Source organism: Gastrolobium bilobum, unplaced genomic scaffold, assembly GCF_033153095.1.
Source record: "Gastrolobium bilobum isolate Gb01-03AN ecotype WA unplaced genomic scaffold, APGP_CSIRO_Gbil_v1 utg63278, whole genome shotgun sequence".
NCBI lineage: Eukaryota > Viridiplantae > Streptophyta > Magnoliopsida > Fabales > Fabaceae > Gastrolobium > Gastrolobium bilobum.
In genome coordinates, this window is record NW_026898597.1 from 43,127 (window position 1) to 54,957 (window position 11,831).

Sequence of the window (11,831 nt, forward strand, 5' to 3'; positions counted from 1 at the left end):
GTTTTCTCATTTTTCATTGCCACTTTTTGGTTTTCCAAACAAAATTAGAATACCTCTCTCTGGTTGATATTTTGAAGTGGACAAATTCTTCCAATTTTACATATTACATCAAATTCATATGTAAATGAGAAGCCTATGCAAATTTTTTACAAACTCCTATCAAACATAGTCTTCTTTAAATCCTATGTCTCATGCAAAAAATTAAAACTCACCATACCAAACACCCTAATGGTGGTGTTTGGTACATAGATATATGTAGGGCTGCACAAAATAACTGGTTCACTTCCCCGCCCTTGATCTGACCTTGACCTGATCCATAAATACCCATTTTTTTTGAACTAGATTTAATACTGACCCACTTTATTTGGGTCAGGTTTTAGACCTGACTCATTTAATAATTAACCCATTGACCCAAAACTTGACCCATATCCATTATGTGAAAAAAATGAAAAAAAATCACAATTACATTAAAAGAAAAGTTTTCACGTAAAATAATTACGTCAAAATTTTTTACGAAAAATATTTCAACAAAAAAATTTCGCAAAATTTTTTGACAAAATATTTTCATCGATATTTGTGACTAAAAACATTTCTGTAAAAAAACTTTGACGAAATATTTTTTTACGGAATCTAAATTTCGTCAAAATATTTCACAAAAAAATATATTCATCAAAAATTTCGACGAAACAAATTTCCATCGAAATTTTTTGACCGAAAAAAATTTCATCAAAATTCTTTACAGATTTCAAATTTCGGCGAAAGTGTTTGACGAAAATATTTTCGTTAAACTTTTTGACAAAAAAAAAATTTCGTCTAAATTTTTAGGGAAACACATTTCTATCGAAAATTTTTGACTAAATATTTTCGTCAAGTTTTTTGATAAAAAATATTTCCATCAAAATTTTCAACGGAACACATTTCTGTAAAAAAAATTCGTAAAAATTTTTGACAAAAAATATTTTGATAAAAAATTTTGACGAAAAAAATATTCTGTCAAAATTCTTTAGAGAATCTAAATTTCATCGAAAGTTTCGAATGAAACATTTCCCTCAACACAATTTCCATCGAAAATTTGACGGAAAAAAATTTCATCAAAATTCTTTACAAATTTCAAATTTCGGTGCAAGTTTTCGTCGGAAAAAATTTCGTTAAAATTTTTGACCAAAAAAAAATCATCAAAATTTTTAGCGAAACACATTTCCATCGAAAATTTTCAATTAAATATTTTCGTCAAGTTTTTTGATAAAAAATATTTTCGTAAAAATTTTCAACGGAACACATTTCTGTAAAAAAGTTTCGTAAAATTTTTTAACAAAAAATATTTTGATAAAAAAATTTGACGGAAAATATATTCTGTCAAAATTCTTTAGAGAATCTAAATTTCGTCGAAAGTATCAAATGAAACATTTCTCTCGAAACAACTTTTGTCGAAATTTTCGTCAGAATACATTCCCATCGAAATTATGAACGAAAAATATCCCGTCAAAATTTTTGACAGAATTCTTTTTTCGTTTAAAACATTTGATGGAAGAAATCATTTTCGTCAAAACTTTTGACGGAAACTAAATTTCGATAGAAAATTAATTTTTGTAAAATTTTCATTAGAGAAAAAATTTCGTCGCTTTTCGACAAAAAGTATTCCGACGAAAAAATAATTTTGTGATGAATTTTTTGTCATTTGCAACGCAGAAATTTCGACGAAATTTTGTGAGGAAACCAAGTCAGAAACGGGTCAGGTCAGATTTGACCCACTTCAGAAACCAAGTTAGACCCACTTTAGAAACCAAGTCAGGTCAGATCTGATCCAGTTCTGAACTAGTTCAGCAAAATCCAAACCAAGTCAGACCTGACTTGGATCAAATTAAAGCGGGTCGGGTCAAAATACCTGACCTATAAAAATCAAGTTGGGTCGAGTCAGACAAAAACCTGACCCGACCTGACCCATGCACAACCCTAGATATATGTTTTTTTCCTTGCAAAGTTAACATGGCAATATACTATTACCATGTTTGGTACACTGATATGTAAAATTAGGCTGGACAATTTTTTTTCCCAGGTTTTGAAATAACACATAAACATCTCCATGTAGAATGCCATTGAAAATGTGGAATTTGAGGAATCCTACCTGAATTACAAAAAAATTGTAATTTTTTTTCCCATGGTTGAAAAACAGAATGTAAATTTGCAGAAAAATTTACCCTCAAAATATCTTATGTAAACGCTTTAATGGGATATGAAAGTTGTAAAAAAGAGCCTGAATTAAAATTGAGGGTAGATTTATAAATTCAGTCCAAAATTTAAGCAAATTTAATACCAATCAAACGTAGTAATATGAAAATTCACTCAATATTCCCGTCTACCAAACACCTTTTCGTAACTTTACCCGAAAAAAAAAATTCCCACCATATTCTAGGATATCTTTTTTTCTTGGTAAAAAAAAAATATCTCCTCTATCGTAAGGTTTTGCGGTAGTTGGGAGAGTGTGAGGTTATTTAGAGCTAGAATTTCTGTAGGTGGTGTAGTGGGGAAGGAGGGATTGTAGGAGAAACTATGAAGGAAGTTGTCGAGATGTGGCGAAAATAGGCAAGTTTTGTCCACGAACATGGATGACCTCCTTTATGACCTGGTGCACTATGTTTAGGTCCTTAGAAGGTCTCATATTTAGAGGTGTCAAAATGAGCGGGGCGACCCTATTTGACAGGCGGGGCAGATTGATCTGTCGAGTTGAGTCCATTTTGCCGATCCTTATACTCACAATGCAGGAAGTCAGGAACCTTGCTCGAAATAATTACAATGTTATTTAGTTCAATTAATTATTTTAAATAATTTTATTACCAGATTTAATTTAAAAAACATTGCTAATCAATATTTTTAAAAATCAGTTTGAGAGGACCGATAAAGTCCATTGAACCGTAAAATATAGTATCAATGCCATTGAACAGTCAAACATTAAAAGTTAAAATCACATGGACAGAACTTGGAAAACTGTTTCAATTTTTGAAAAATTGAAAGTTTCTTTGCAAAACTAAAATAGGCAAGTGCTCAAAGGTTTGCTATGGTTAGGGATTTAAATTTTTATCAAAGTAAATTCTTGAAATTTTTTAGGACAAAGGAAAATCGTCTCTTCCTTGAAGGTGATCAGTTTCACCCTTCCTCTAGTAATAGTGGTCCAATGCACCCTCTATTGAAATAAGGAGATAACCTAAAAGGCCGTAATCCGAAAATAAAATGAATGGAGGAGATTGCATGGATTATCTTCTCAAAAGAAAAATTAAGCTATCAATTTTATAAAACCTAAACAAAACTGTGATTTTAGGTTATATAATCCAAAGCTATTTCATATTACACATAAAATTATATATAAATTAAAAATAATAATAATCTCTAAAATCTTTTATAGTTATTCTCTCCGCCTTCGTCTTTTCAAACTTTTGTTTTTCGTCTTAAGGAATAAAGTATGGGTTTAACTTTTTTGCATTGCTGCATAAAAATTTGTTCTTATAAATAAAACTGTGAATCCCATAAAAAAAAAAGAAATGAGTCTTATATGCAATGGAGTTCATTTAAAAAAAATTGCCTATATATTTTGGAGAGTACATTATATATGGCAGATAAATATTTTTACAGTAACTATAGAAATCTTTTTCTAAAGTATTTGTAAAATTATTGAGAAAGCATAAACTATAGTTTATTGGCTCTAAAACAGGAGAGCATTTTTAGTAGAGGTGGCAAAGTGGGCGGTCCGCCCCGTCCCGCCCCACCCCGCCATCAACCCGCTAAAAAATGAGTCAGTCCGCTCCGTCCCGCTTTTGAAAGTGGGCTGAAAAACTCAATCCGCCCGCCTTGTTTGGCGGGTTGGGCGGGTTGGTTCTCCAGCCCGAGTCTATTTTATACTGACCAGCTTCGGCCCGCCTATGCCCGCTATCAACCCGTCAAAAAATGAGCCCGCCCCTTCCCGCCCTGCCCCACTTTTGAAATGGGTTGAAAAACTCAACCCGCCCCGCTCCGTTTGACGGATTAGCCCGCCGAGTCGAGCCCAACCCGTTTTGCCGGCTCTAATTTTCAGTATCACTTATCACCGGGTGCGACAGTGACATTTACACTATATATTATATATTACTAATATATAATATAAAATATAAGTTATTTTTTTATATTTCTGTCCGGTACAATAACAGCTAATGTGATGGTTTGCTATTGATCCGTTACACTTACACCTATAACTGTACTACCCTAGATTTTTCGCTAAAGAGTTATATGTCAATCTCTTTAGCATTAACTTGGGAATTGCGACAGTGTCAGTCTCAAGAAAAGCTGGCTAAAGAGTTATATGTCAATCGTTCCATCCGTGAATAAAATTCAATCATCTAACATTTGATCATCATTATAGCATTAACAAAAATTTAGTATTCTGGGACATTCTTAACTGTCAAGTAATTACAAATTTATATGATATACTAAAAAAATAGATAATCTTAACTAATAATAAGAACCTTTTAAATATGTAAACAGATAATAATAAAAACTTTAAATATTCGATAATCCACTGATCCCTTGATTTTTTTACATTAAGGATTACAATTTTTCACTTTACTTTGTGATGAGATTATCCGCAGCAAGTATATATAACTATGCACATGGTTGCCATCCCACGTGCCATCTTCCCCGCCTTTGTCATTCATTGATTGAATTGATCACCTAAAACATTGGAACAGGAAAAACATATTTAGATTTTTTTATGGTATAGAAATTACGAAAATAATATATATAGACTAAATTTCCTAGCTGGAAATGTTATGTGAGATATAGTATTCACTCAATTTTTTCTGTTCTTTGCAAATTATTAGAAAATTTTGGACATATAATGTTCAAGATTTTCGCGTGGAAATATTTTTTTTTTCTCTTTCCATTTATTTGTTTTCAATCATATGACAAGTTAAGGATAAACAAAATTTAACTCATAAATTTATTGTAACAAGAATAAAGAGATGGTACCTGTAATATAGTATGGTTGAGAATGCTGCTGAAATGGGATGACAATTTCCGGTCTCATATTCTCAAAATCATGCAAATAATTTGAACAATAGGTATTATAAATGGTAGAATCAATAATAGCATTCTTAGTGTCATGAAGATAATCTAATGCATTATCAACTGCTTCTGCTTTGTGTTTCCCTTTGGTGCCATTGCATGTCATCAAATCTTGTACGGACTTTAACCCTTGAGGTGGCAATTGTAATAGTTGGTTTTGGCCTCTGAAAATCTTAAGTTCATCAAACACTTTTTTATATTCATTGTAAACTTTTGTGTACTCACCATAAGGACCATGTATGGGATCCCTTTGCCTACAACATGCTTCCCAAATCAATGAATCAACAACTCTTCTTCGATCTTCCTCTTTAGCATTCCTTACCAACTTGGTTATGTTGCTAACACCAAAAACCTTGTGCACAGCGTGGAACTCATGGCTTTTGTTTGCTGGAAAGTAAGGAGCCAATACACAACTTTCACTGCATTTCTTCCTTTGATGCTTGCATGCTGCACATGCTGGATGCATCCCATTATTATTTCTTTGCATCCTGTAAAGAGACTTTAGGTAAATATGATATAAGTCAATCATATAATAGAAACAGATTTTAAGTTCAAAATATTCTTTTAAAAATAAAATAAAAAAGAGTTTGCTTGAAAGAGACTGAAAAATAAAGTGATTAAAAACATGAGGAACTTGACACCAATTTCTTCCGTTATCAAATCTTTAAATCTAAAGAAAATAAAAATAAAGAACAAAAGATGCTTTTGGAAAAAATAATTATCTATATTTTCTATAGCTATTTACATATATAACTTCTATAACTATATCAATATACTGTGTAATACGATCTTCTTTTGAATTGTTATGACTTTATTAGTTGTTATTGTTATTGTTATACTATATAATGATGATTGGAAAAGAAGAAGAATGAGAAGAAGAGTATGGCAGTGCTAGCATATGCAGCACATGCCAAAGGCTCTCCATAAATTTAAAGAGGATCTATATATATTAATGCTCTAATTATAATGCATATCTTCTTTAATTTTGAGAAGAAAAACATGCACCGAGACAATAGAAGAAATTAGAGTAGAATTCAAGATACAAACCTCGGACAAATGTTATTGTCTTGAAGTGAATGGAAAAATCAATATCTGTATAAATAAGATATAATAGTTATGTATAGAAAAAGTACTGTTTTGTGTAGGAAGAGCATGGAAAGATGGTTCAAGGTTCATGTCTCTTGGAGTGATGATTATTTAAGTGTAGGACTATATGTTGTTGACTGATTAAACTTTTAGTGTTTGCTTAGGTTACTTTGTGTCTGATAGTAATGAAACTAATTATATAGCTAGGCATGCTCTTGCCGTGAGGTAAATTTGAGAAATTTATTTTTTATTACATATATATATCAAAATAAATTATTAAGGATGAGTGGCGGAATCAGAACTTTATTTTAAAGGGATGAAATTATAATGCATTATTTTAATTATAAATATTCATATGACAAAAAAATAAAAATGGTACTTACAGTTAATTACAACCAAAGGAAAGGGGTTCGAGCTTTAATAAATCTATGACCAAAAATAAAAAAATAATATTTAATTCTAAAGGTTTGTATAAACTTGAAGGACGCCCCTCCTTCGCTCCATCATTGTATATGCTTTGGAGCACAGGCAAGATTGCTCCTTAATTTGTGATGAAGGCAACATACAACTTTGTTTTTGAAAAAATGGAATAGCTGTCAATACTGATTGAGCAAGAATAACTCTGTCTGTATGAGATAAACACTGTTTTTCCTAATTATTCAATTTCTCCTTGAACTTATCGACTATTCCATCATACAAGCTTATCATTACACGCCCATATTTAGGGGTGTTCAAAATGTTCAAAAGAATCAAACCGATCCAAAACTAAACTGCTCCACATTTTAAAAATCGGTTATTTTTAAAAACCCTGCATTTTATTCTATAAACTGGTTATTTACCAAATCATAAAATAATTGGTTATCCATAACCAATTATTTTACAATTAAAGAACAAATAAGTATTATGTTTTATCCTTAACATTAAAATGTGAAAATTGCATAAATATGAATCTTTTTTAAATATGAAAATATTAGAAAAGTCTCAAATACTAATAGAATTTATCGAAGAAAAATATTTCGTCGAAAATTTTGAAAAATTCATATTACGTAGAAAATGAGACGAAATTTTTTTTCGTCAAAACTAGAGACGGAATAAGATTTTGTCATAATCACTGACAAAAATTTTTGAGAGACAAAATATTTCAGTCAAAATTCTTGATAGAATCTAAATTCCGTCGAAACTTTCGACACAAACAATTATGTCAAACTTTTCAACGAAAAATAATTTTGTAAAAAAACTTTGACGAAACACATTTCCATAAAAAAAATTGACAGAAAATATTTTCGTCCAAATTTTCGACAAAAATATTTCAAGCAAAATTTTCAACAAAACACATTTAGAGCGAAAATTTTGACCAAAAATATTTACGTAAAAAATTTTGACGAAAACTATTTCAGAAATTTTTTTTGACGAAAAATATTTCTATAAAAAATTTCGACGAAATTTTTTTTTGTCAAAGTTCTTTACGAAATCTAAATTTCCTCCAATCATTTCCCTCAAATTTTTTGACGAAAAATATTTTTATAAAACTTTTTTGTCAAAATTTTTATCGAAATATTGTTCGTCAAAAATTTTTACGAAAAGTTTTCATAGAAATGTTTTCCGTTAAAAATTTTGATGGAAATGTTTTTTATCAAAAAACTTGACGGAAATATTTTTCGTTAGAAATTTCGACAGAAATTTTTTTGTCAAAAAGTTTAACGAAAATGTTTCTTCAAAAACTTTCGATGGAATTTGAATTCTGTAAAGAATTTTGATGAAATTATTTTCCGTCAAAAGTTTTTCGAAGGAAATGTGTTTCGTGGAAAATTTTGATAGAAATATTTTTCGTCAAAAATTTCGATGAATATGTTTTTTTGTGAAATATTTTGACGAAATTTATATTCCGTAAAAAAAATCGACAAAATTTTTTTTGAGGGAAATGTTTTCCGTAAAAATAACGTGAAACAATTTCTATAAGAATCATTTCGTTCTAAGAGTTCCAAAACAATGAAGATCCTTACAAGAAATAGTTGGTGAACTACCTATAACCGGGAGAAACAAACGACTATTTATAAAAATAGCACAATCCATCAAAAATTGATTTTGAATTTGTTAAAAAATCGGTTTTGAACTTGATAACCGGTTTATGGTTCATAACCGGTTTTGATTTAAAACCGGTTTAAAATCGGTTTTGATTGATTTTAAATCAAAACCGGTTAGGAACCCTAAACCGGTTTCAAACCGGTTTGGATAATAAAAACCGATTTAAAAAAAAAAAAAAAACTGGTTCGTTTTGAAAACCAAACCATTTCAAACCGGTTCGGTTTGGATCTTGCCAAAACCGGTTATGAACCGCTCCATGCACATCCCTACCCATATTGCATCACAGAGCCAAGATATCGCCCAACATTCTTGACTCTTTTGAAAACACCAGCCTGCACAATATTGTTGATAGTTTCCTCAGAGGTATTCTTTGAGAAAAAGACATTGGTCTTCTCAACACTAAGCTTATGTCTAGACATCTCTTCAAACAAGTTTAAATATTTGAGTAGGATTTGGATCTGCGCCTCACTAGCTTCTATAAAACCCATCAGATCATCTGCAAAAGCTAAATGGGATATCTTGGGGCCATCCTTACCAATATGCATAGGTTTCCAAATATTACCTTTTGTGGCAGTATCAATAATATGGGTTAATTTCTCCATGACTATTATAAAGAGATATAGAGAAAGTGGGTTACCTTGGCATAGTCCTCTCGAAGGGCAAAACTCACCAGTCTTCCCACCATTCCACAAAATGTTAATATTAGACAAAGAGACATATTTCATAATCAGATTAACCGTAGCATTAGAGAATTGAATCTCTTCCAACGTCTTCCTTAAGAACTGCTAGCTTACCCTATCATATGTGTAGACACCAAATTTTGTCCAGGAAATTTAAATTTAAAACAGAACGAAAGAACAAAAAATAAATAAAAAAAGGGTGGAGAGGACTTTTCTATCAGCACAAGGCAAGGTCTGTGCAAGTCTGCTCACAAGAAAAATGCATAAAGCAAATATGGCAAATTGACGTAAACTGAAAATTGAGACCAAGAAACAATGCATTAAAGTGAAATTTTGGATGAGACCCCATTTGATTTGCACAAGCAACCTTCTAGAACTACATTGGAAAACCCATGGCCTTCTTTGACTCATCAGACAATAGGAAGTAAAGTCCATCTCCCTTCTTCTATAAAATCATCAAGCAGAAAACAAGGGGACATATTTTTGTTTCTGGTTGCTCCAAAAAAAATGTAGAAAGAATAGAGGGTGAGAACCAGTAGAGAAATCCCAAATTTCTTTGAACTTAAAGATCCCTCAAATCCAAAAATCATAAACCTTCAAATTCAACACAGTAATTGTCCCCCATCAACCTTCGTCCAGCATTGGTCTCCACAAATAGATTCATAAAGTCATAACCACCAACTTTCAGATCCATCACACACTGACCAGTGACCATCGCACCTCAGGCTCAACTCCATTGCAACTCTAGCCAACCTTGCACTTTAAGTTCTTCTTGCAGCTACCCTTTGGACCTCGACCGACACACCACCAAGCCATGTCAGTGACCACGAATTAGCCATGAGTGCACAATGACTTCTCTCATGTCTCATAAGTCCTTGAGCCATTTTCTTTCTTATGCATGTTCCTCTTGTTGAATAAATAAATAAACTTGTTTTAATTAGTTTTTGGTCCATTGGGCTTAGTTATTATTTGGCCCAACTTCTAGAATAATCTTTAGGAGTAGTTTAGCCCAAATTCTAGAGTAATCCACTCTAGAGTACTCCATGGAAATATCTAGAATAGTTCAACCTAGAAACTACCATGGAAATATCTAGGCTAGGAAAATTGTGGAAAATTCTAGAGAATGATTTGTAGCCATTAGATGAGAATTGTGTTGGCATAATCCTAGCCATTGGTTAAGGAGGTGCCACTAGTATAAATAGGTATGTCCTCCATCATTTTGTATCAAGCCAAAAAGCCAAAAAAACCAAAAAGAGTTGTGTAGTAACAAAGTGTTCTCTTTCTCCATATCTTTTTATAACCTTTACTTTTCTCAAATATCCTCCTCCCAACAAAGTGGTATCAAGAGCCTTAAGATCCTTTCTAGAGAAATGGAAAGTAGCAACATGGTTCCTTTCCAAGTCCCTATGCTCAACAAGAACAACTATGATAATTGGAGCATCAAGATGAAAGCCCTCCTTGGATCACAAGATGTGTAGGAAGTGGTAGAGAAAGGCTACGTTGAGCCAAAAGAAGGAGTCGCTCTATCCCAAGCTCAAAGGGATAGCTTGAAGGATTCAAGAAAGAGAGACAAGAAAGCTCTTTATCTCATCTATCAAGGATTGGATGAAGATGCTTTTGAGAAGATTTCGAAGGCAGCCACCGCAAAGGAAGCATGGGAGAAGCTACAAACCTCTTACAAGGGTGCTGAACCGGTTAAAAAGGTATGTCTTCAAACTCTAAGAAGTGAGTTTGAAACTTTACACATGAAAGATGCCGAAAGTATCTCCGATTATTTTTCTAGAGTTTTGACGGTGACTAATCAATTAAAAAGAAATGGTGAAAAGATAGATGACGTAAAAATTATGGAGAAAATTTTGCGATCTTTAGATTCAAAATTCGATCATATTGTCACTGTCATAGAAGAAACAAAAGATTTGGAAGCCATGAAAATAGAGCAACTCTTGGGCTCTTTACAAGCATATGAGGAGAAGCAAAAGAAGAAGCAAGGGGTTGGTGAACAATTACTCAAGACACAACTCAACTTCAAAGACAAGGAAGAAGACTTTGGCAACACAAGAGGACGAGGAGGATATCGTGGTCAAGGGAGAGGTCGTGGACGTGGAAGAATAGGCTTCAACAACTATGCCCATGAAGATCGAGGAGAAAGCTCAACAAGAGGTCGTGGAAGAGGTGGCTTCCAACCAAGGCGTGACAAATCACAAATCAAGTGCTACAACTGTCAAAAGTTCGGCCATTATGCTTCTGAATGTAGAGACCCTACAAAGAGGATTGAGGAGAAGGCAAACTATGTGGAAGAAAAAAGTCAAGAAGATGGCACTCTGTTGATGGTACGCAACGACATTGCAGGAGACCAGGAGAATACATGGTATCTAGACTCGGGGGCAAGCAATCACATGTGTGGAAAAAGAAACATGTTCGTGGAACTTGACAAATCGGAGAATGGAAATGTCTCATTTGGAGATGAATCAAAGACACCGGTGAAAGGCAAAGGTAAGATTCTTATTCGATTAAAAGACGAGGCATGAATTCATTTCTAATGTGTACTATGTGCCCAACATGAAGAATAATATTTTAAGTCTAGGACAACTCTTAGAGAAAGGGTATGATGTTCACTTAAAAAATAATACTCTTTCTTTAAGAGATAATCAAAATAACTTGATTGCTAAGGTGCCTATGTCAAGAAATAGAATGTTTCTGTTGAACATTCAACATGACATTGCAAAGTGTCTCAAAGCCTGCTACAAGGATGCATCTTGGTTGTGGCATCTACGATTCAGACACCTCAACTTTGGTGGTCTTGAGTTACTATACAAGAAGAAGATGGTGAGAGGATTGCCTTCCATCAGTCGACCTGACCAGCTATGTGAAGTAGGTCTACAAAGCTAA

At 32.7% G+C, this 11,831-nt stretch overlaps 1 pseudogene; it reads left to right on the plus strand.

The window, feature by feature from the left end:
• Positions 1–10,312: 10,312 nt before the first annotated feature.
• LOC133317570 (uncharacterized) lies at positions 10,313–11,831 on the plus strand (annotated as a pseudogene).